At 37.1% G+C, this 25,591-nt stretch overlaps 1 pseudogene; it reads right to left on the bottom strand.

Annotated features, from left to right (window-relative positions):
• Positions 1-18,483: 18,483 nt before the first annotated feature.
• On the bottom strand, positions 18,484-19,147 carry LOC137235338 (uncharacterized; annotated as a pseudogene).
• Between the last annotated feature and the right edge of the window lie 6,444 nt (positions 19,148-25,591).

The following is a 25,591-nucleotide window of genomic DNA, read 5'->3' as shown; positions in this document are numbered from 1 at the left end:
AACATTGTCATCTTCGGTTATGTTTTTATCAAGTTAAGCTTTTTTCCTAGGTTTAAATTCTTTACTATCCGTACTGGAATTAATACCATCATCAACATTTTTCGTGGTCTGTTTGAGTTTTTAAATTTGCCAATGGTTCGCCTTTATCAGTATTAGAATCAGAATGGCCTTGGCCATCTTCACCGTGTTGCAAAGAAGGCGACATATGTTGGTGTTGATGTTTGCGCATATTGCGGATATGTTGGTGGTTCACTAGTCATTAATTGTTTAGAAGTTTCAACTTGTTGCGATTGTTGTTGTTGTTGCTGGCTGATGATGTGGTGTTAACGTTTGTTGTACAATTTATTCGGTTGATTGCACATATTGTTGGTGTTGTTATGGTGCTGGAAAACCTTCCGATATTGAAAGTCCTTGATTAGTGTAATCCCCACGTAGTGAACTACTCCTGTGACAGCGTCCGCGGTAACTAGTACATCTGAAGGCGCTTAAGTTACAGGCATAGCTGACATTGCTTATATAACAGGTTGACTCTAAAGTAAAAACCAAAACAAAATATTAGAATCAGTGTTTATGAATAACATATTTAAAATAAGCTCTTACAACAACGTGATAGGTGGCTACATCCCCGTGAAAGTAGTGTGGTGTTGTTCCTTGTATAAACGTAGGTACTGGATGTGCTCAACCGTGCAGTTTTCTTCTAATTTGAGCAAATGTATGTTCTTACAGCCACAGCTGGAATATTTGGGATATTTCTATCCTCAAATCGTCAAAATCAAATTACCTAGAATGAAAAAGAAACTCATATCAGTAAGAATAGATTAAACGTTTTTAATATAAGCCGAAAAGTGTTCCATAAATAGGGCTCCACACATAGCTCTTTTCCAAAGGCACAAGAGAAATTTCAGATAACTAGAATCAGGACCTGGTAAAGTAACTTCAAATGAACGCCCACCATGCCTATGCATCTTCCGTTGGCAGGGGTACCCAAAGATACTTTGCTGTTGCATTCATAGAGAACATAAAATTGTAACAAGGGACAATTGATTGATGTTACGAAGTAAATTAATTAGACGTGCTACAATAACAAATAAATACAGATGACTGTTTAATCTATTATGCGAAGTTCTTGAATGGATGTTCATATTGAAAAGGACAAATTAATGCTAAAATTGCTTTCCCCAACTAACCCGGGAATGAATTGATATGACTACGCCTATCCTTCTTTAGCAGCAGTGCCGTGCACCAGTTCTATTTTGGACAGGAAAATAAACTTTTGGTTGTCTCCAAGTTGATCATATGATACAGAATATACTCGTTTGCTACATCTTATTTTCCCCTGAAAGGTGCATTTGTTGGACCCTGCTGTCTGGCCGCTCACCCAACAACACCAGGCACGACGCAACTTGTCTTTTTTTATTGGATTTTGTGGTAGCGCACTACCCTCAAGTGGCCCAATGAAACCAGGCTGTTCACGTGTTCGCACCCCGTGAGACCGCCGTTAGGCATAACGTCACGGGGGGAAAGGCGATTTAGTCGCCACTACTTCGTATGCGCATTTCTCTGCGCTCCTTTTCGGCATGCATCATCAATTTCGTCATTACTATAAAGGCTCACAGCAATCCAACAATCTATTTGTCCGCAAATTCGTGGAACTAAATTCCTAATGGAATATTACATGTTCTACGCTTTCCAATTCGGACGGACAGCTTGGACAGAAAGGATCCTCCTCTATCCCACACTTATGTAGATATTCCTTGAAGCCACCGTGCCCGCTCAATATTAGTTTGCCGTGTTTTCGCTCGTACCATTCCGCTATATTCCGGACTAGCATGAAGGTCCAGCGCTCTTTTCTCGAATCTTCCCACCGTTCTTGCCACCTAACTATTGTTCGTGACCTTGCGCTTTTCTTAGCATCTTCAGATGGTCGGCTGAATCCAATGCCATACAGATCGGCCATTTCACCTGAGAGTAGATCTACTGGGATTTTCCTGGATAAAACATGGATCGCGTCGTCGGAACAGCACATGCTATCGTATAGCAGTAATGCGGTAGGCTGCTAGTATATCTTTTTGGTGGACCATTTTAGATCTGTGCCATACTGGTGCTGCATATAATATTATAGAGCTGGTTACGTTGGATAATAGCTGACGGGTAGCTTCGCTTGGGCCGCCGATGTTGGGCATTATTCGCGTTAGGGTTCCACTAACTCTAGAAACTTTGTCCCCCACCGCCCTGAAGTGCTCCCTAAAAGTTAGTTTTGAGTCAATGATTACTCCTAGATATTTCAAGGAGGGCTTTGAATTTATTTGATAATCTCCTATGGTTAGGACCAACTCATTCACAGTCCGCTTTGAGCTCGTCAGAACCACTTCTGTCTTATTGCTAGCCATCTCCAGCCCCGTGTTCGTCAACCATTCCTTTATTCTTCCCACGGCGCCATTATATAATGCTTGGAGCAGATCAAGTTTCTTGGCCACTGCTACAACGACAATATCATCTGCATAGCCGACAATTTCCGTGCCTCTGGGAAGGTCGATTTGTAGCACCCCGCCATACATCGCATTCCAAAGAGTTGGACCTAGAACGTATCCCTGAGGGACACCGCCCGTGGTGTTGTGCTTTCTTAGTCCCTCATCTGTATCAAAATGAGTACTTTGTCGCTTAGATAGCTACATATTATTCGAAGCAGGTACGGAACTTGTCTTGGGACACCCAAAGTGCACTCACGCTTCTCATGGCTCCAGCGGGTTAGCGGCTTCCTAGAACTTAAGCCACTTGCTGCTTCTAGATCTGACAGCTGTCAGCTGGAGTCTTAGACCGGCAAGCGCAGGGCACGAGCACAGAACATAATCGATCGTTTCCTCCTCCAACCCGCACTTCCTACATCTGCTATCACTGACCAAGCCTAATTTAAAGGCATGTGACGCCAGAAGGCAGTGTCCAGTAAGAATACCCGTCATGAGTCTCGTCTACAGTTTAATGATAATGAAAATATAAGAATCAGTGTTTATGAATAACATATTTTAATTAATCTCTTACAACAAACTAATCGGTGGCTACATCGCCATGTAGGTAGTGTGGTGTTCCACCTTGTATAAACGTAGGTACTGTATGTGCTCAACCGTGCAAATTGACATTAGCAGTAATATTATTTACATAAACATAGCTTGGTATTTGTGCAGGCCTCAATATAGCATACATTTGTTCAGTTCGGTGTGCACCAGCCACTGGTACAAACACTTTTGAATGCATAGCTTTCATATAGGATGGATGTCCAGCAGTGCTCCGGTTGTGTAAATATGTAATGGGCTGCTCCGTCTCTTGGTGCGGCTGTATAGGTATAGGCGGGTGCAATGTATTACTAGTCTGCTCAAGATCGTATGGTACATAGATGGCTCGAAGACGCCAGAGGGGATTGGAACCAGAGTTTTCGGACCCAGAACAAAAATATCAGTAACTCTCAAAGCACATCCGAGCCTGGGTCCTAGGCCACAGGGGAGTGGAGGGCAATAAGCAGGCGGACTCAATGTTTAATTTGTTGCGTCTCTCCCACAAATTGTCAACCTCCCAGCAGATCCTTGCAGCGGGTCTGCGCCATACTCTCCTCTTCCGGGAAGGTATCGACCCCAATCCGGGTCCTTCTCCTGACCCAAGCACTGAGAAATGGGTTTACTGTGTTTGCCGGAAAAGAATCTTTTTAGGACGGTCATATATATAAGGGCCTGAAATATTTCAATGAACTTTCTAATCACATAAAAAGTAGTAATAACTTCAATACTCTTAAAAAAAGTTTATTGGAGCATTGTAAAACCCTTCCAATAAGATAAAGTTTTTTTTCTTTTATTTTTTTACATGATTTACCGATACTGGAGCGTGAAAAGGGAATGGTAATATTGGTAGCAGCAAATTACAATGCATCCGGCCTTAAGGAAAAGAAAATCGGACGCCACCTGCAACTCCAGACAGTTCTAACAACTAATTTCGCTGGAATTCGGTATTTTCAGCTGGTATTTACTGCTGCTGATCGGAATCACTCGCATTCCGACAGCTAATATAACAATAAATTATATAATGTGTAACAAAAATAACGAAAATAAGGCCAAACAAAAGTTGGAGCAGGGGGGATTGGAAACACGTCCTTTTCAACCTCCCATTATATGTTGAGCTGTGCTAATCGGAATCTTCATGCATTCCGACAGCGTCTTTACTAAACAAAGTTGAGGGGTGATTGGATACACGTTATTTTCAATTTTCAACATCCAAAGACATGTTTAGCTGCATTGATCGGAGACTAATACATTCCGACAGCTTAAAATACACATATAATTGAAAAATATAAGTTCCAAATTTTGTTGCCTTAAGCTGGGAGCACTGGAGGATTGGAAACGCGTCCTTTCAAACCTTCCTTAAATGAGTGGCTCTCAGACTCGTCCCTTTGTCACGCTAGTAAATATGCTGATCGGAATCACATGGCATTCCAACAGCATATTCAATAGAAATAAGTGATTATAACAATGAATTGTACTTAGTAGTTTAAGTTTTAGGCCTAAACAGCCGTAATAATAAATAAATTAAATTAAAAAAATAAATACTCTTGTCAGTGTTTCACTTGCAAGGGATAGTTGCATCGGACAGGTTGCTCTGGGCTAGATTCCAAAATCCAGCGTCCTCGTAACTTTTATAAATCTTTTGTGGCTCTTGTTGTTCACGGCCTCATTACATTATGAGGAAATACGGCACCTGAGAACACAGCCGTATGAAGCTAAAAAACACAAGCATGTCTTCAGTGAACTCCACAAACAGGCGTCGGACCTCTATGCCGGTGATTCCTCTACTCAAAGAACAAAACTAGCAGAGGAGGAACGCACTCTCCCTAGGGAAACGAGGGTAGTCACTCTAGCTCAACTTCGAGCTGGATAACGTTACAGGTTAAACTCTTACCTATCCAGAATCAACCCCGACATACAAAACATTGTCCTGCTTGTAATGTGTCCCCATATGTCACCAACCATCTCTTTAACTGTATTGTGGAACCAACGCGTCTAACACTCCTCTCATTATGGTCCACCCCTGTTGAAAGAGAAAGTTTCTTTGGACTCCCGTTAGAAGACATTGATGACAATTTGTGATCGGTCACACCTATTGGATGGGGCGAAGCACTGCTACTACAACAACAGCAGGCGGACAACCCGGAAAGAGAGGCAGCAACTGCATGACCCATCTATCCCGAGGCGTTGCTGCCAGTTCGCCCACAGGGGCATTTATTAGCAGAAAGGAGGGAAAAGAGAGAACACTGGCGCAATATGCCAGGCCTGAGACAATCTAAGTTACTGTTAGGGGGTTACAGCACAACTCGATATAGGGCATTAATAGGCCTCTCAAAAAGATAACCTAAGAACCCTAACGGCTATTCTTACAAGACACTGTAGACTGAACAGTCACATGCAAAAGCTGGGTATAATATCGAACAACACATACCGATTTTGTGATGGATCAGCAGACGGTGGACCATATCCTTCTAGATTGCGGCGCAATTTCAAGTCGTAGGGCTTAGTTTATGGGCTCACCATGGGCAGAGCATTCCCACATTTAATCCCTCAAGCAAAGAACACTGCTGGGGTTCATCAAGGAAGTCGGCTAGGACGAGGTGCTGTGAAGGAGATGTGCAAGTCACTATCTATCTACGTTCCGGTAACAAGCACCATTGTGGTACTAGCCCCACCATCTCGGGAACTATTGATATGACTACATTAAACCTTCTAGGGATTGAATATTAATAATGCCGGCAATGCGAAAGTCTGCTAAAATGTACCATTCTCCATGGAATGTTCGATATATAACTTTCCACGTTTTGAAACAGTGATAAAAAGGGCAAAATTTACAAAAATTTTAACTGGCTCTGGGTAGTAAGGTGTTGATGTCCTCTGTTAACGCAATGTAATGACAACTGCGATGCAGGGAAAATGACAAAAATCTTGCAAATCTACTGATAATAATTAATTTTTCCTCCCCTTCTATGCAGTTCTATGCATACATACATATGTATTTTTCTCTCCAAACGCTAATTAAAAAAATTAATTGGTTTTCACATGAACTTCGAAATCTGTCGTATTTGCATTCTTCAGTTGATTACACTGGACCACGAATTTCAACTTTTTCTCTTTACCAGAAACGCCGTTATGAAATTCGTATGTAAAACCACCCCTAATTTCGAAAATCGAGTTCATTTTTGATTCTATGGTACCGTTTTTGAGATATTTGCAATTTACCGTTATTCGAAAAAACCAAAAAGATGGCTCCATTTAATTACGTATATCTCACGAACGGGTCAAGCAATTGCAAACAAGTTTACATAATCGGAGAGACGATAAAATTTGCATCATACATTTTTTTTTGCTCAACCAGATAGTTTTCGAGATATTAGCTTATCATTTCATATCTTTGTTTTTTTTATGAAAAAATATGAAAAAAATTACTTTTTGCGAGGGCAGCATTCCAAAACCACAACTTTTTTTTCCAAATATTTTTTATTTATGTAAAGCTCTGTTTAATTAGAAAAAAGATAAGCTATCATCGAAGAAAATCGATGCAAAACTACGTAAGTTATAAGCGATCAAATAAAAATACCCACGTTGCGCAATTTCAACGTATACCTCAAAAGGTATGTATGGTATAAAGAAGAGTGAAATATCTAGCTATGCTCTGTTTATATTTAGTTAAAAGTTCAATTTATGAATGAAATTACCCATATTTTTAACTTTTTTTTTTAAATTTATTTATGTTTGTACTATATTCTAACAATCTTTATCTTAATTTTATTTTACTATGTAGTCGAAATAATTATGTGTTCGACTTTGACGCTTATTCAGTTTAGGATCGGTTTCTCTTATGAGAAACCAGCAGTAATCACCCATCATTGCGACGTCCCAGAATCCTTGATATCAATTTTCAATTTCATTTGCTGATGAAACTTTTCGCCATGTTCGTCACTTTCGTCGCCAAGATTTGCCGGAAAAAGCTCAAATGTGAGTGCAGAAAGTGAATTTTTAACGACATATTTACGCCTGGAAAGAAAATATTAGTTAGGTAAACAAGTTATAGAATTTTGGGAAATTAATTTTAATAGCCCTTTAATATTTACCCATTTTCGCATAATTATTGATTAAGTCATTCACTATCTGCTTGTAGTTAGGGCTTTTGTGTCTACCGAGAAAAGAAGCAACGACCTTTTCAAAGGATTCCCACGCTGCTGCCTCAACTGATGAGAGTAGTCCTTTGAATTGATTATTATTGATCAACTTTTTTATTTGTGGTCCGACAAAAATACCTTCCTTTATCTTGGTTTGAGAAATATCTGGAAAAATTGTTTTCAAATAGTCGAATGCTTCGCCTTCTTTGTCCAAAGCCTTAACAAAGTTTTTAATGAGACCGAGCTTGATGTGTAAGGGTGGAAGTATGATTTTTTTTTTCTTGACAAGAGGGGCGTATTTGATGCTATCCACACCAACGGTAAACTCGACTCTTTCCGGCCAATCCTTTCTGACGTAGTGGTCCTTACGACCTCGGCTATCCCACTTGCAGAGGAAGCAGCAGTGCTTGGTGTAGCCACTTTGTAGACCACATAGCATTGCAACGACTTTGAGATCAGAACATATTTTCCATTCATGCTCTTCATATTTGATAAATTTGAGTAGTTTTTGCTTTTCCTCGTAGGATTCCTTTGCATTTACTACTACGGGATAGAAGGCTTTTTGTTACCAATATGCAATAATACAGCCTTCAAACTCAGTTTATTGCTGTCTATGAACAATCGCCACTCTTTGGAATCATATATTTGACCAAACTCTTTGAATAAACCAGGAATGTTGTTGCAGTAGCATATAATGTCGTTCTTGGTTAGTGTTTGGAAAATGGTTCGTGACGAGTTCTACAATATATCACCTTAACTTCGGATGACACAAATTTAAATTGTTGCATACGAGAAGTGTGGATCTCGGCCTTTTCCTTGGATAGTTCCAAATCTCTTATCCAATCATTAAGTGCTTGTGACAGAACGTTTCTCTCGTTTCCCATGTGAAATTCAGTACAACTTGATTCCCCGCACTCAGATGTTACTGACAATGGAACTGGATCCGCAACTGCCGTTGAATGTAGTACTGGTAATGTCACTGTAGGTACGCTAGCATAGGTTACTCTTCTTGATTTTCCAACGCCAAGTACTTTTGTTTGACAAATAAAACACTCTATTGAATGGCATGTAGGTTCTCTCCATATCATTGGTGTATCAAATTTTATTTGTTGTCCTGATTCCGACTGAATCAATTCTACTCGACACGATGTACACAAAGTGTTCGGTGTCCATGGTTTTTCAGCATTTTTAGGCTCAATGCCAAAATACTTGGAGTATAAAGTTTTAATATGATCTGAGAACACTCGTCGTCGTTATCCGGATAATATCCCATTTGCACTTTATACCTTTTATATATGTATTTATACATACATTGAAGTTGCGCAACCTGGGTATTTTTATTTGATCGCTTATAACTTACGTAGTTTTACATCGATTTTCTTCGGTGATAGCTTATCTTTTTCTAATTAAACGGAGCTTTATGTAAAGAAAAAATATCTGAAAAAAAAGTTGTGGTTTTGGAATGCTGGCCTCGCAAAGAGTAATTTTTTTCATATTTTTTCATAAAAAAAAAAACAAAAATCTGAAATAATGAGCTAATATCTCGAAAACTTTATGGTTGAGCAAAAAACAATGTATGATGCATTTATAGCAAATTTTATTGTCTTTCCGATTCTGTAAACTTGTTTGCAATTGCTTGACCCGTCGTGAGACGGGATTAAATGGAGCCATCTTTTTGGTTTTTTCGAATAACGGTAAATTGCAAATATCTCAAAAACGGTATCTTTCATAACGGCGTCTCTGGTAAATTTTGGCCTTCGACCAGTGTTATCAACAAAAGCATGACAAAATATTACTATAAAATTCATACATGTTGCTTATATATTTAATATGGTAGCCAATTTACTTACCCTTTCTGGTGCGATGACTCCTGGACAATCGGGCCTGACTAGACGCGATTTTTTTGCCTTAAGAGAGCGTGCTTAACGTGAACCATATCATGTTATGGCACACCTTTGGTGATGCAAAAAATCAAAGACATTTCTGCTTCTAATGCTTCTAGGATAGCAGCAGCAGCTCCCGGTGGCGCCACATAAATAACAGTTGCATGCCGATCAGTTGCCTTTTTTGCTCCGGCTACCTATTCAATTTTAATTCTCATTACATTATCTACTATTGCAATTTTTAATCACTACAAATCAATATAAATTACCGAAGCAAATACTGGCAAACCAAGATGCGTAGTTCCACCCTTTTTTAGGGAAATACATCCAACCAGTTTGGTACCGTATTCCAAAGCATGTTGCTTGTAAAGTACCTTGTATCCTTGGCAAATGACACGTGAATCTGCATTTAAATGTATATTTCCTCTGATTTTGGCATATTCTGAGCTGAATCGCAACCCGGCGGAGATGCTATCTATTAGAATAATATAACATTTTTTATTATTTAAAAATGCACATACGTATGAATGAAAACCAGAAAGCAAATAATGTTGTTGTTGTAGCGATAAGGACACTCCCCGTTATCGACTTTGTTGGCCCTTGGCGGAAGCAGATCGGGTACGTTCCGGGAACCATTAAGGTACTAGCCCGACCATATCGGGAGCGATTTAGTTGACATGAAACCTTGTAGGCCATCCCGTCGATTCTATACAACTTAATATGGTAACGATTTAAAAGATGGTGCACCACCTAATTTTTATCAAAAATTATCAAACGAGGAATCAAAAGACGCGCCTCAAGCTCCGTTTTTATTATTATTTGATATTTTTAAATTAGCTGGTGCACCGTCTTGTAAAACGTTACCCTTAATATTATTTTGGGCGAAGGCCGCTAACGCAAAAAAGTGTTCTCTGCAACAAAATTTTTAATTTCCGTCACATGTCACAACTAAAAGCACTAGATATTTTTCGTTGTAAACAAATATATTTTTTTGCGTTTCAATGTTTTCCGGAATATTTAATGAACTGTCATTTCGATGACAGCATGAAACGTCGATGTGTTAGTGGAGAGCGAAAAAAGCTTTGAATGTGTGGGTGAACTGGTTACCTCGGTCTTGTAGGGCGGTTATACGATATGAGTAAAAAAAATATAAATTTCACTACGCCGAAGTGCGTGCTCTTTATTGATATTCTTTAGACTGCCTGTATACATGAATCTTAGTTATATTTATACTACTGAGATACGACGGTTCTTATCGCAGGGAACTATCCCCTTGTTAATTGTTTAATGTTTACCTACGACTGCAGATAGCTATTTGGTTCACTATTGTTTGTTGTATAGATAAAGTTCTTAAGACTGTTTAAGTGTTTAGTGTAGTGTTATCTTATGGCTATTGTTACTTATGAGACAAACAACTGATATGCTATTGCTTATAGATATTTTAAAACAAAGAGTATTTTATTGCTTACAGAAATCTTTGTTTACTAACAATAATTATGTGTGTGTAGTATGTATGTATGTATGTATAATTGCTTACAGATATATTTGTTTACAAACAATAATTATGTGTGTGTAGTATGTATATATGTATGTATGATTGCTTACAGATATTTTTGTTTACAAACAATAATTATGTGTGTGTAGTATGTATGTATGTATGTATGTTTATACTAACGGCGTTAACTCTCCTCCCTCTTAAAACGGAGGGTCCCGCTATGGTGCTGCTACGCGTTGCTGCTGACGACGGTTCATTTCGATTTCGTATAATCCGTCAATTTGTCTTTGGCTGTGAAGCGTTCTTCTATTTTCATAGTATCGGCAGAGATGTACCATAAGTGATAACTGTCAAAGTAAGGAAACCCATTATGATAAAGAACGTAAAATGTAATGGGTTTTCTTCAATAGATATCAAAAATGTTGAGAGTTTTCGGATATTGCTGAATTTGTAGATTGAGTTTGAGGAAAGAATGCGTAGTACTTCAAATTGTTCGCTATGTGGATTGTGTATGATTTCTCTTGAGTTGTCGTTGATGATTGTAATATGTGATATTATCGATGGTTGTAGATTCATTGAAGTGTATTAATTTAGGGTCTGATATATGCATGTTATTCCAAGTGTGTTGGTAATCTGTAAAAATGTATCCAGTCTCTAGGATGCGGAGTGGAGCATTATTTTCATGGATTGTTTCGCATTGGGCTGTTTTGTCTTCTAATATTTTCATAGTACAATTATCAGAGGTTTCGGACTAACAAATAAAGTTACTCATATAATTTCTACATTTTGATATTCTTTGATATTTGTTACATTTTGCGATCTTAGGGTCTAAATTAATTTTACCATGCTTATGTGCTAAATGATATGCATTAAATAGGCTACATTTAGTTTCGAGGATAGGATATTTGTATATTGTTATAATTGCTTCTTGTAGGTAACATATATGAATGTCGGCATATTCTAATATATTAATTATGGGGAGATCTAGTTTTTCGTGCTTTATTAAATCGTACACATCTTTCAAATTTAATGTGCCAGAATAAAAACTATTAGTTTTCGCAAAATTTATAGTGTTTGTTATTGACTGGAGTTCATTATAAACTTCTGATATAACAATGTTTTCGGTTATTATTTTGGGGTCAAGGGTTTCGAGTATTCTTTCGAACTGTGAGGTAATTGTTCTTAGATTGTTATTAATTTCTATTAGCTTATTAAGTGAAGTTTTTATTTCTACAAGGTCATCGTGGTCTGGTGTGCCAGTGATGAACTTTAACGAAGGAGCCAAGAAAGTTTAGTGATCTTTTGGGTCTATAAATAGTTGGAATTAGTTGATTTTTCAGAGTTTCGATTTTGTTTACAAAATTTGAGTTTCAGGTTGGTCTTCTAGATTATATGATGATTTCATTATACTTTCGTATGGTGCTAGTATTTTTGAAAGGTTAGATATGTGATACAAGATAGCTGTATCTTGATAAATCTAAACAGGGTCGGTTTCCACTAGAACATATTTCCTGTTAGTCAGATCTATTATATTGTTGCAAAGTGCGATAGAGAAAAGTAAGGTGAACACTATTCTGTACATGCCTTTACTCTAGTATTGTCCTTATGGATAATGACTCTTTTATTTGTCGTTACTGTTTCGCCGTTGTCTTTTTTCACTATATGTCTCGCGTATTTTTTTTCTATGCGTCTTTTATTATATTACCTCTCCTTCTTTGTAGTTGAGTTGTTTGCGATTGCGATTGTGGTATCGCAAAACTCTCTCTTTGTTTTGTTGAAGACGCTCTTTGATGGCAGGATACCCCTTTTGATTGAAAAACACGTCCTGGGGTTTCTCGTTGGTTACCGAATGGATAGTTTTGTTGTACTGTCGGACTGCTTCAAATATCTGTTCATCAGGTGCCGAACGGTGTTGGTGTGCCAAAACTTTTGCGAGTTCAATTATGGTGCTATGCGTTCGTTCAACTTGACCGTTTGTTGTTGAATGGTAGGCTGGAGTTTTGGTATGCGTTATTTGTAGTCGCTTTTATATTTGTTGTGCACATATGCCAGTAAATGTTGTCTCGTATCAGTCATTACAAACTTTGTGTTAGGGTATATTTGTGATAGTATCTCGTCGATGTACTTGTATGCGTCCTTCTTTGATGGTATTTGTCTCAAATAGCAGAATTTTGAATATTTGTCGGTTGAACTAATGTACATATTATTGCTCATAAAAAATAAGTCCAAGTGTATGTATTCGCCTACCTTGTTCGGTACTGGTGCTGAATCTATTGGTTGTTTATTTGGTCGGCGTTCATATTTGTTTGTGAGGCAAATTTCGCAGTCCTGTACTTCCTTTTTACAAGCGTCACGTATATTCGGCCAATAATATTTGAGCGAAATTTCCTGTGCGTTATTTTTGTAGTTTCTGTGAGCACGTCTGTGTGTGTCTTGTATGATTTGTTCTTGTTGTTCGGTTGCGGTGATGTCGTCAACCAATTTTTGCGCTAGTACAATCGATACGGTTGGAAATGTGTCGATAATGTCATTTTCGACATAACATAATATATGCTCGTCTATTTGCAGGGCATTAGTTACCTTTGATTTAATTATATTTTTTAGTCTATCTAGCAATTCAGTTTTGGTGTTAAAAAAAATTGTATGTCGGCTGTTTGAAAATATATTTTGTGAGGATATTTTGATGGGGTTCTGATCTGACTGTCTTACAATAATTTGATTTCTAAATGCGTTTAGTGGTTGCTTTACTCGTTTGAGTTTTTGTGTTGGGGAGCTTTGTGCTGAATGCTGGGAGTCATCAGAGTTTACAGTGTTGTTTATTTGCTGGCGATAAAGTGCATCAGCGACAACGTTCTGATGTCCGGGTTTGTAAACGAGTTTTGCCAAGTATTCTTCAAAGAAATTTTTTCATCTTTTTAATTTTGTATTGGAGTTTTTTTCTGATATAGAGAAGATTAAAGACTGATGGTCAGTGTAAATTGTTAAATCTGCTATACCGTACAAGTAATTATGTAGTTTCTGTAGTGACCATACAATTGCGAGTAGCTCTTTCTAATTCGTGGAGTAATTCCGTTCTGTTTCGCTGAGTGTTCGTGAAATAAATGATATGGGTTTTCGGTTTTGAGATAACACGGCTCCTATAGCGTAATTACTAGCATCTGTGTTTAATTCGAAAGGTGTGTTAAAATTTGGGTGGAAGAGTTCAACTTGTGCTTGCAGTTCCTCTTTTATTTTATTCACTGCTTCTAGTGCAAGTTCGTCTACGGTGATTTTTGTTTTTGCGCTTTGATTCTTTGATATGCCACCGTTCTCTCCCCTGAGGAACGTAGTGAGTGGTTTGACGATGGCTGCAAAATTCTGTATAAATTTTATATAATAACTAGCGAGACCTAGGAAGGATCTGAGTTCCTTCAGTGTTGTGGGAATGGGGAAATCTTTAATAGTTTGTATTTTTGTAGGGTCAACTGTGATCCTGTTGTATTTAATTATATGCCCTAAGTATTCCACAGAATCTTGGAAAAAGTGAGATTTCTCGTTGGAAAGCTTCATATTCGCTTGGTGAAGCGCGTTTATTATTATGCGGATATGTTCAATATGTTCTTCTGGAGAGGAAGAATAAATGAGAACATCGTCTATATAAACGTACGCAAACTTCCCGATGTATGGTCTAAGGATATCATCCACGCATCTTTGAAAAATGGATGGGGCATTTTTCAGGCCAAACGGCATACGAAGGAATTCGTATTTAGCCCCTTTTACACTAAAGGCCGTATTTCCCTGTCAGATTCATTAATAAGTATCTGATGGAAGCCAGACTCTAAATCTAAAGCAACAAAGAATGCAAAGAGTCGTAGAGTTGTTGTTGGATGCAATTTAAGCGAAGAACTTGCTGTTGCTTCTCCCATAAAATGGTTACACTTGGCTTCGTTTAAACCGTCAGTGACTGCTAATGATATAGTGGAATACGTCTCCAAGCATACGTCAATTAAATCATCAAACTTATATTGTAATGCGCTTATTAAAAGAGGTATCGATACTAACTCTTTAAGAAGAGTAAATTTTAAACTTGGAACCTCTCCTATACTTTGCGATAAGCTCTTAAGCTCTAACATTTGGCCAGCCAATGTAACAGTGCAGCCGTTTAAATTTTTTCAAAAGCGGGGAGAGGTAGCAACAATAACATAAATGTTGTGGTGCCGCAAAATATCAACGTATCAATTAGCTCAAAATACTCTTTATACTATCAGAACGTTGGTGGCATGCGCACCAAAGCGGGCCAAACTCGTCGCGATACATCATTGCATGAATATGACTTCGTGGCTATTACTGAAACTTGGCTAAACTGTGCCATATCTTCAAGCGAATACTTCGATGATCACTATAATGTGTACCGAAAGGATCGGGATGTTCTAGCTACTGGGCACGAGAAGGGTGGTGGTGTTTTACTGGCTGTAAGAGCACATTTGTGCAGTAACGCAATCAGTCTTGATTTATCCGATGGGTTGTTAGATCAAATCTGTGTTAGAGTTAAATTTACTAGCAACAAATCATTAATACTTTTAGTTTCTTATATTCCTCCTGGTAGTGATATAGAAATGTATGTAAAACATTTAGAAAATGTGATTGCAATCTCAAATTCTCTAAAGTCTGGTGATGAAATTATTTTCTTAGGCGACTTTAATCTACCCAATATCTCTTGGGAAAATCATAATAAAACTTTAATACCGCATAATCTCAGCTCCAGCGTCGAAATCTATGCCGTAAGCACTTTGCTCTCTCATGGTTTCCTGCAACGTAACGGAGTTCAGAATGACAATAATAAAATCCTAGATCTAATATTTGTTACTAATAATTTAAAAGTATCATGCCATGAATGTCTATCTCCAATTTTGAATAATAGTTTTCATCATAAGGCTATTTTTCTTAGTATTATGTTTTATAGTTTCGATACCGTAAAAGATGAACCACTAGCTCGGCGTGATTACATGAGTGCCGATTATGAGTCTATAAATAATTTTTTGCACTCTTCCAATTGGGAGTTTCTGAAAAATTCCGGCTGTCCCAATACTTCTTACGAGATATTGTGTTCCATTTTTTCTGAAGCCATCTCTAATTTTGTTCCCCTAAAAAGATGCGCAGCTAAAAACAAGCCACCTTGGTTCAATCTAAGACTCTCTAACTTGAGAAATAAAAAGAATAAGGCTTTTAAGAAGTTCAAGAATAATAGTTCTGAAATCAATCGTCTTAACTTCATTCATTTAAGAAAGGAGTATGATCATCTTCATAACTTCTTATTTAGGCACTATATGTATACCGTTGAAACGAATTTAAAGTCCAATCCGAGAGGATTTTGGAAATTCATAGATTCCAGGAGGAAAACAAATGGATTCCCAACGAACTTGGAATATGATGGCGCTATCTCTGATAATACTGTCGAGTCCTGCGACTTGTTTGCAAAGTTTTTTCAGAAAGTTTATGAGAATCATAGCATTCCTATATCGCCTACATTTCATTCCATACCTTTACCTTTTATAACCTCCTTTTCAATCGCCGAAGAGGATATACTATCCGCTATTTCATCGCTAAATTCCAGCTCCAAACATGACTCCGAGGGATTTGCGCCTGTATTTTTCAAGCGTTGCTGCTATACTTTAGCTAATCCCATATCCCAGCTTTTCCAGCATTGTATCAATAAGGGTACTTTCCTCGACCAGTGGAAGTTATGTCACATTGTTCCGGTCTTTAAGTCTGGTGATCGTAATGATGTTTGTAATTATAGGCCTATCGTTATACAGGGGACACTGGCCAAATTGTTCGACTACATAATCCAATCAAAGTTATTTGACCATGTCCGGGATTTTATCTCTAAAGATCAACACGGCTTCTTTCCTGGAAGATCAACCTGTTCGAACTTGACCCTATTATCGAATAGTATAGTGGGTGCGTTCGGAAAGCAGGCACAACTTGATGTGATTTACACAGACTTCTCCAAAGCCTTCGATAAGGTATGTCATACCATACTTTTGCAGAAGTTACGAAGTTACGGAGTTAGTGGCATTCTCATTAATTTCTTCGCTAGTTTTCTGTCAAACAGGAAACTATTTATTAAGTTAGGGAATACAACCTCAAGACTATTTATCGACGCGTGGTCAGGTATACCTCAGGGTACTCACTGCGGACCACTGCTATTTCTTTTATTTATTAACGACCTACCGAATTGCTTTAAATTCGCTAAGTGCCTAATGTTCGCGGATGACGTCAAACTTTTTTGTACCGTTCGTGATGCAAGTGATAGCCATAAGTTACAAGTCGATCTCAATTCACTGAATCAGTGGTGCACTTTGAATTGTCTCAAACTGAACATCAATAAATGCTGTGTTGTCACCTTCTCTAGGAAGTCTAACAACATAATATTTAATTACAATATAGACAATTGTGCTCTAGCTAGAAGTACCAAAATGAAAGATTTGGGTGTTATTTTCGACTCAAAGCTAACATTTTCTCAACACATTGACTTAATAGTATCAAAAGCTTTTTCTATGATAGGGTTCATAAGAAGAAATTCAATGGATTTCAGAGATCCTTGCACTTTAAAAGCTCTTTACATATCTCTTGTTCGAAGCAGACTGGAGTATTGTTCTCTAATATGGTGCCCATACTATGAAAGCCACTCAAACAAAATCGAAAGAGCTCAAAAAGTTTTCACGAAATTTGCTCTAAGAAAGTTACCGTGGCAAGGTAATCTTCCTTCTTATATTGGTAGACGGAAACTAATGGGCTTGCAGTCCCTATATGATAGGAGAATATACTTCTCAATACTTTTTATTTATAATGTCATTAATAATAACATACACTGTGACGACTTATCTAATTTGGTCAATTTATATGACCCGCCTCGTAACTTAAGAAATAATCGCTTATTGATAGACACATTCCACTCTAATAATTACGCCATGAACGAGCCGATTGCTAGGAGCGTTAGATTATGCAATACCTATGCAAGCGTTATTGAGTTTAATGATAGTATAAGTATATTTAAATTAAAATTATACACTATTTTTAATTGATTAACTGCGTATTATATCTAGTCTGTAAGAATTAAATTCTGTAGACTGAACTTAAATAAATAAATAAATAAATAAATAAAGTAGTAAGTACCTTTGCATTACCTAAATTCTGTATGGTTATAGCTACATCGGGGATGGGGTATCTATCTGTGATAGTTTGAGCATTTAGCTTCTGAAAGTCTACGACCATTCTGCGCTTAGGTTTCCCTTGTTCATAGGTACCTTTTTTAGCGACTGTCCAAATGGGAGATTTGTACGGACTTTTGCTGGGTTGAATTATTTCATTTTCTAAAAGTTTGTTAATTTCTTTGTGAATAAAGTCATTATCCGATATGGCGTACGGATATTGCTTGGTCCAAATAGGATCTTCTGATTTCGTTCTAATGGAAGCTTGAACCATGGTAGTATATGGTAGAACTTCGTTTGTACTTTCGTTTTTTTTGCATAATTTCTTCGATTTCTGACCTATATTTTTCACTATTAACCGTATAATTAATTTTTTGCACAGATTCACTTTCTTTCTCGGCCCTATATTTAAAACTGAGTTTGTACTCGAAAAGATTGGTCTCTGATTTGATTTTTCTAAGTCCCTGTTCACCCAGAAGCATATCAAATTCTTCTAATGCATCTGTTTCAAAAAATGTGAGGTTATGCTCTAATAATGTTATTATTTTTTTGATTTAGTTATTGAGTTACCATGAAGGGTTTTTACTTTTACTGGCTTGATTAATATAGGCTTACTGATTTTGCATTTTTCACTTATATAATTATTTGTTGCTCCGGTGTCGATCAGGATGTTGATAAGTTTGCCTGTATCCCTGCAGTGGCGTTGCAGACACGTCAAATTGTTCATACACCTAAAAAAACACTGCCTGCTTCATATTCGTCGTCTTCCGGTGCAAGTGATTGTAATTCTTCGTCGCGTGTTTGGTTAACACGTTGTACCTTCTGTTGTGCGTTGAAATAGCGAGATGACGGATTTCGTTCTCTTTTTTATGATCTCCACGAAATGGATTATTTGGAGGTAGTCCTTGCATTTGACTGTCATAGCTGTTTTGTTGTGGTGGTCTCTTGTATTGATTTGATGGATCTACGTCCATTGGTGGTGATGTTGCCTTGGCGCAGTTTGATTATATTGCACCTGCACGTTAGGTCTGTATCTTTGTGGTTCCTCGTGATATCTTCTGCTTGTGTTTTGATACTGCCATGTATTATATTGTCGGTGCTGATTATATTGCAGGATTGCGAATTGTGAGTTCACATTATCGTGGTGTATCGTACTTGCGATAGCATAAGCAGTTTCTAAATTCTTTTGATTGTGGCTATAGAGGGTGCCGCTGGTATATTTGCTGTTCAGGCCAAGAATGAATGTTCTTACAACTTCGTGGTTTCAATACTCCTTCATGGCTGGGGGATTCCCTGAGCTATCCATTACCATTTTAGTGAGCGCAAAGTTAAGCGATTTATTAACTTCGCTATGAAACTCCGCCAGGGTTCTTTTCCCCTGCCCTATTCTCTTCGTTTCTTCGAGTAACACATACAAAGGTCTCTGGTCCGCATAAGTGTCATCGAGGCGATTTATTATAGAATAAAAATTGAATTTGGTGTCGTGGTTTATTAAAATATCGGCCGCATCTCCTTGAATTTTCGAATGTACAATCGAGAGTGCCGTGTAATACGTGGGTGTAGAAGCGTAGTTCTTGATGTTTTCCATGTGTGTCCAGGCACGTTTTCTCCACGATCTATAATTGTTCGTGTCGCCTGTGAATGTTGGCAGCATTTTAAAAATTTCTAAGTTAATTTGCGACGCATCAGTAATGTTGGGTGCACAGTCTTGGTATTGATCTGTGACTGTGACTGTTCCATTGGTTTCAAGAGAATTCATCCTCTCTTGGGTTTCATTCAGGGTTGTAGTCAAGGCAGATATATGTGCCCTCAGGTTTGCTATCTCCTGTGCGGTCATTTCTGCGTCCGATGATAAACGTGTTGAATCAAAGATGTATTGTCGCTTTTTTCGCGATTCCAGTTTAGTGTTGTATCCTTAGTCGTAAGGAGTCTACTTTTTATAACTTCACTTTACGTTATTTGAACTTGACTGTTTCCCTTTGTTCGAATTTTTTCGATTTTTTTTTTCTTTTCATTAATTATTTATGCACTTTTTTCAAATGTTAGTGCTGGACATCTTATTTCCCGTGGAATACGTTTTTTTACAATTTTCACGTTTAATTATCAAAATTGCTTAAAAACGGTTGAGCCCCCAGTTAATATCGGTTATACGATATGGGTAAAAAAAATATAATTTTCACTACGCCTAAATGCGTGCTCTTTATTGATATTCTTTAGACTGCCTGTTTACATGAATCTTAGTTATATTTATACTACTGAGTTAATGTTTACCTACGGCTGTAGATAGCTATTTGGGTTCACTATTGTTTGTTGTATAGATAAAGTTCTTAAGACTGTTGTAATGGTAAAATGACCCAAGTCATCTTTTCAATGAGACATATGGCAACACTATAACTTGCATTACTAACATGTCATTGTGAATAATAAGAAGAATAGGAAATATATATATAAATAAGTATTCAGCCATTGTAAGGCTGTTAGGCAGAAAGAATAAGATGTATATGTGGGGTGCAATATGAAAATGACGATTGGCAAGAGTGTGCTCGACATTTTCATATTGCACCGCCATGATTGTAATTTTGGACACCGAAACACGCAGACGTCTCTCCGTGAATTTTTAATAAAAAGCGAAGTAAATTAGAATTTAAAACTAAGTAAACTAGACTTTATTTATTTGAATGGGTATTTGGCACAAGAGACCACCAAGAAACTTCATCTGGGGAATAATAATGGCAACCATCTGGAGGCGGCGCCCTCCACGTCATAGCAGCTAACTTGGGAGAGTTGATAACGGCGAGCGTAGCCATTGTATGTTCACGATATGGCGACCGTAAGGTTGGAGCCTCGTTCATTTTCAATTTTGGCATCGTGGCGAACCGGACATTTTTCATTTTTGGACAGCAGCGGTGAGTAGAGTGGAGAAAAATTGGAAAAGTGTTGGTCAGTGAAGCTAAATTATTAGAAAAAAATTAAAACAAAGTTAATAAATTTATAATAAAAAAACTTAAATGCTACGGAGATAACAAAAAAAAAATTTCTACAATTATAATATAAAACACTAAATCTAACAGAAATAATAAAAGAGAAAACAATCTACAATATAAAAATCTTAATGCTACGGAACTAATGGGAAATTTTACAATTATAATACCACAAAACTAAATTTAACAGAAATAATAGAAGAAAACTGAGTATATAATGCAAACAACTTAATCCTACGGATATAATCGGAAATTTTACAAACTTAAAGTATGAAATTTAAGTACGGAAGAGATAAATCAATTATAAACGAAATTTTTTAAGATTAAATACAAAATTTACCAAAAGAGTAAAACCATAATATAAAAAATTTTAATCGATACAGAGATAAAGCAAAATGTTCGAAATAATAAACTCAAATAAAACAAACAGAGATAATACAAACTAAGAACAGCGGAAATAGAAAGCAAATCGTTTTTCAAAAGATAATTTTAAAATACCTAATTCACCTGAGTAAGGAAAAAACTGTACCAACCATATTTAATAACGGCATAACATCCGCCATATTCCTCCACCTACTCACATAATGGAACGCGAAAAACCACTCCACCAATACAACGCCATTTTTTTTTCACCGCCACCAGCAGCAGCAACAACACCAGCAGCGATTCAGGTCTGCCAGCGCAGCAGCAGCAGTAACGGAAACCAGCAGCAGCGACAATTAAGTATATATATATATGTATGTATTTAACATTTTTTGCTTACGGGTCTTTTTCTTCAAACATATATACGTATATAAAACACTAATATTCCCATTAAATGCAATGCGTTCGCTTTCCATATAATTAACTTGGATTGTTTCAATAGCATATAAATTTTGGATTTTTGATATTACGGTGGTTTTCGAAAAAACCAAATAATTTTTTTAAATATGCGGTGGTTCCGTTAAAAACCAATTAAAATTTTTTTTATTACATGCGGTGGTTCCGTGAAAAACCAAATTGAGATTTTTTGAATAAAGCGGTGCGTCCGTCATTACATTTTGAGACTTTTAACAATTAATACGTACATACTTTTGAGCCATTTTAAAATCATTCGCTTTTTATACTCAGTTGAGCAGAGCTCACAGAGTATATTAACTTTGATTGGATAACGGTTGGTTGTACAGGTATAAAGGAATCGAGATATATATAGACTTCCATATATCAAAATCATCAGTATCGAAAAAAAATTCGATTGAGCCATGTCCGTCCGTCTGTCCGTTAACACGATAACTTGAGTAAATTTTGAGGTATCTTGATGAAATTTGGTATGTAGGTTCCTGGGCACTCATCTCAGATCGCTATTTAAAATGAACGATATCGGACAATAACCACGCCCACTTTTTCGATATCGAAAAGTTCGAAAAATCGAAAAAGTGCGATAATTCATTACCAAATATGGATTAAGCGATGAAACTTGGTAGGTGAGTTGAAATAATGACACAGAATAGAAAACTAGTAAAATTTTGGACAATGGGCGTGGCACCGCCCACTTTTAAATGAAGGTAATTTAGAAGTTTTGCAAGCTGTAATTTGGCAGTGGTTGAAGATATCATGATGAAATTTGGCAGGAACGTTACTCTTATTACTATATGTCTGCTTAATAAAAATTAGCAAAATCGGAGAACGACCACGCCCACTTTTTTAAAAAAAAATTTTTTAAATTCAAATTTTAAAAGAAAAGTTAATATCTTTACAGTATATAAGTAAATTATGTCAACATTCAACTCCAGTAATGATATGGTGCAACAAAATACAAAAATAAAAGAAAATTTCAAAATGGGCGAGGCTCCACCCTTTTTCATTTAATTTGTCTAGGATACTTTTAATGCCATAAGTCGAACAAAAATTTCCCAATCCTTGTGTAATTTGGTAGAGGCTTAGATTCTAGGACGATAACTGTTGTCTGTGAAAAAGGGCGAAATCGGTTGAATCCACGCCCAGTTTTTATACACAGTCGACCTTCTGTCCTTCCGCTCGGCCGTTAACACGATAACTTGAGCAAAAATCGATATATCTTTACTAAACTCAGTTCACGTACTTATCTGAACTCGCTTTGTATTGGTGTAAAAAATGGCCGAAATCCGACTATGACCACGCCCACTTTTTCGATATCGAAAATTACTAAAAATGAAATAAATGCCATAATTATATACCAAATACGAAAAAAGGGATGAAACATGGTAATTGTATTGGTCTATTGACGCAAAATATAACTTTAGAAAAAAACTTGGTAAAATGGGTGTGACACCTACCATATTAAGTAGAAGAAAATGAAAAAGTTTTGCAGGGCGAAATCAAAAGCCCTTGGAATCTTGGAAGGAATACTGTTCGTGGTATTACATATATAAATAAATTAGCGGTACCCGACAGATGATGTTCTGGATCACCCTGGTCCACATTTTGGTCGATATCTCGAAAAGGCGTCCACATATAGAACCAAGGCCCACACCTTTTTAAAATACTCATTAACACCTTTCATTTGATACCCATATCGTACAAACAAATTCTAGAGTCACCCCTGGTTCACTTTTATAACGATATTCCGAAAAGGCGTCCACCTATAGAACTAAGGCCCACTCCCTTTCAAAATACTCATTAACACATTTCATTTGATACCCATATAGTACAAACAAATTCTAGAGTCACCCCTGGTCCACCTTTATGGCGATATCTTGAAAACGCGTCCACATATAGAACTAAGGCCCACGCCCTCTTAAAATACTCATTAACACCTTTCATTTGATACTCATATCGTACAAACAAATTCTAGAGTCACCCCTGGTCCATCTTTATGGCGATATCTCGAAACGGCGTCCATCTATAGAACTTAGGCCCACGCCCTTTTAAAATACTCTTTAATAACTTTCATTTGATACCCATATCGTACAAAATAAATTCTAGACTCAGCCCTGGTCCACCTTTATGGCGATATCTCGAAAAGGCGTCCACCTATAGAACTTAGGCCCACTCCCTTTTAAAATTATCATTAACACATTTCATTTGATACCCATATCGTACAAACAAATTCTAGAGTCAAGCCTGGTCCACCTTTATGGCGATATCCCTAAATGGCGTCCATCTATAGAACTATGGCCCACTTCCTCTTAAAATACTCTTTAATACCTTCCATTTGATACACATGCCATACAAACACATTCCAGGGTTACCCTAGGTTCTTTTTACAACATGGTGATTTTCCCTTACTTTGTCTCCACAGCTCTCAACTGAGTATGTAATGTTCGGTTACACCCGAACTTAGCTTTCCTTACTTGTTATATATTTTTTTCATACAATTTTACTGCAGTGAATACTCCTTTAGTGACTATTCACTTGCAAATCAGTTCCCTTTTATACATTTTTTTTCTTCTCTCTTTTTCCTCAACAATTCAACTTCAAATATAAATTCAACATTCAAACAAGTGCTTCATTAATTTCATATGTACAACCTTAGAAGTGGTAGGCAAGTGCAAAAAACTTCAGATTCAGAATCCGATTCAGATAAATCAGGCTCAAGCTACGAAAGTTTAGCTTCATCTTCGACCGAAAAAGTCACCAAGCAGGAAAATAAATTATGGTTGTCAGCAGATTTTCTAGGCTTCGAAAATTCTTCAAGTAAAAATTTAACTTCTAACTTAGTTTCAAATCTTAGCGATTCAAATAGTGAAATTTTAACTTCTTCTACTTTAAAATCAGATCTTAACGACCCAAATAGTACAAACTTAGTTAACCCTTCTTCTAACGTAAGCCCAGATCTTAACGATCCAATTAGTACAAACGTGGCCTCACCTTCTGCTAATTCAGCCCCAGATCTTAACGATCAAATCATGGCAACCCCTGAGGAAAAGAGAATTTTTATTAACACATGTGCTAATTCTATTAGAGAAAACTACAGTGGTGATCCACTAGCACTTGATTCTTTTATAGACAAAATTGCATTACTTGAGAAATTCGCTACTGCAGATTTAACCGACACTTTTATAGCGTTCTTAAAATCAAAATTAGAGGGTAAAGCTCGTGAAGAAATACCAACACAAGTAACTTCAGTCAATGAAATTAAAACAGCTCTACGAAATAGGATCAAACCAGACAACTCGAAAGTTGTAGCAGGGAGGATTGCAGCGTTGCATGTTGACGGTAACAATTACACAGATTTTGCCAAAAAAGTTGAAGATTTAGCTGACTCACTTGAGCGGTCTCTTATTATTGAAGGGATCACTCAAGCGAAAGCTCATGAAATGGCAGTCGAACAAACTGTTAACGTGTGTAGATTAAATGCAAAATCAAATTTAGTAAAAACCATTTTACCCTCAACAGCATTTACTGATCCGAAAGACGTAGTAGCAAAATTAATTGTAGAACAAAACAACGAAGTAACTGAACGTCAGCTTTTAGCTTTTCGATCACGTGGTAACAACACATTTTGAAATTCACGTGGTAGTTATCGAGGCTTTTACCCAAACCGCGGCTATACTGGATATAGAAACAATAATTCATTTGCATACAACAGCAACTATAACGGCAATAATAATCAAAGATATCGGAATTATAACGGAAATAGATACCAGAGTAATAATAATAACACGCGTTCAAATACAAACCCTAATTCAAACAATAGTAACAATAGAGGTAACAATTCGAGATCAGCCAATGGTAGAGGACGCAACGCAAAAGTTCACGCTTTAAACGCTAGCGCCCCTCAGGAGCGAACACTGAGGGAGGACGAATTAAGCGAGTAAGCGAACTTCCCTCACCAATAGCCATCTATTGTTTAAATTTAAATTACTCAGATTTCATAGAATTACAACTAA

This window comes from Eurosta solidaginis, chromosome X, assembly GCF_040869045.1.
Source record: "Eurosta solidaginis isolate ZX-2024a chromosome X, ASM4086904v1, whole genome shotgun sequence".
Taxonomy (NCBI): domain Eukaryota; kingdom Metazoa; phylum Arthropoda; class Insecta; order Diptera; family Tephritidae; genus Eurosta; species Eurosta solidaginis.
This window is presented reverse-complemented; position numbering and strand designations above follow the sequence as displayed.